Source organism: Leptonychotes weddellii, chromosome 2, assembly GCF_054177405.1.
Source record: "Leptonychotes weddellii isolate Sample4059 chromosome 2, ASM5417740v2, whole genome shotgun sequence".
Taxonomy (NCBI): Eukaryota; Metazoa; Chordata; class Mammalia; order Carnivora; family Phocidae; genus Leptonychotes; species Leptonychotes weddellii.
Window position 1 is genome coordinate 5,400,967 of NC_138370.1, and position 1,475 is coordinate 5,402,441.

The following is a 1,475-nucleotide window of genomic DNA, read 5'->3' on the forward strand; positions in this document are numbered from 1 at the left end:
AACACGTGTGCCACTATAAATACCATCCCAACAAAGACCCAGGGTGCTTCCAACAACTTGGAAGTTCCCTCAGCATCCTATGGGGAAGTGGGGTGTCAGAAAACAACCCACTGAGAACTAAATCCCGCCAACAGCAGCGGGAATGAGGAAGCACGAAGGGGACCCCTCCCAGGGAAGCCTTGAATTGATGGCAGTCTTCTAAGGCACCCAGAGCTTTCAAGGGATAGATGCAAGGTCGTGACCTGATTTGCCTTAATTTTTAAGGGGATTATTTGGACTGCTGAGTTGAGCAGAGATGGTTGAATAGGGAAGGAACAGGATGGAAGAGTACCAGTCAGTAAGGTCTTCCAATAATTAGGGCGAAAAACAATGGTCTCTTGATTAGTGGAAGTCAGGAAGATCTTCTTCTGGATACATTTGGAAGGGAGTGTGAGAGAGAGTGAGTCAAGAATAGGAGTCTAGTATTTGGGTCTAAGGAAGCTGAAGTATGGGCTTGTTTCCTGAAGCGGAGAAGGTACAGCTTCTTGGGACAAGATCAGCTCTGCAATTTGGCACCTGTTAAATTTGAGGGGTTTGTTAGATAGCCTAGGGAACATGTCGATAGCCTTGGGATGAATGAGTCTGGATTTCAGAGGAAGATTCTGGACTGAGAAGATAAATTTTAAGCCATCAGTTTATAGAAGGTATTTCCAGTCATGAGATTAGAGGGTGTTTACTGAGACATGGGGACAGGAATTAAATGTTAGAAGATTATGTAGCTGAGGAAGAATGACAAAGGACATTAAGAAAGGCAGAGACACGGAGCTGGTAGGAAAACCACGAGCGTGAACATCCTGAAATCCACTTGAAGAATGCACATTAAGTTGGAGGGAATGGTCAACCGTGTCAAACGCTGCTTCCAAGTTCAGTAAGAAGAGGCCAGTGGCTTGCAAGGCCCTAAGCAATTTGCTCCCTCATCCCCTGGCTTAATTATTTTCCCTTTGTTCATCCTCACTGGTTTCATCGCTACTTCCAGCAACAATCTTTTCCCTACTATTCCATTTGGCTGGAATGTTCCTTTCCAGATAGCTACACGGCTTACTCTCTCAACTCTTTCATGTCTTAACTCAAATGCTACCTTTTTAATAAGACTTCTGAAGACTCTCCACCCCAGCCCAACCCTGCAACATCCCCTGAATATGTTATGTGATTTATTATTCTCCATAGCGTCTCTCATCTCAAGAATACTTTACATCTGAATGATTGGCTTTTATTAGTGTCTGTTTCCCTGCATCAGAGGATAAGTCACAAAAGGACAAAGATTTCTTACCTTTTATCCACTGCTACATCCCAGTGACTAGAAGGATAACTGGCTGTAGTGTTGTCTCAATAAATATTCAATAGAAAGTGAGTGGATAGGGCGCCTGGGTGGCTCAGTCGGTTAAGCGACTGCCTTCGGCTCAGGTCATGATCCTGGAGTCCCTGGATCGAGTCCC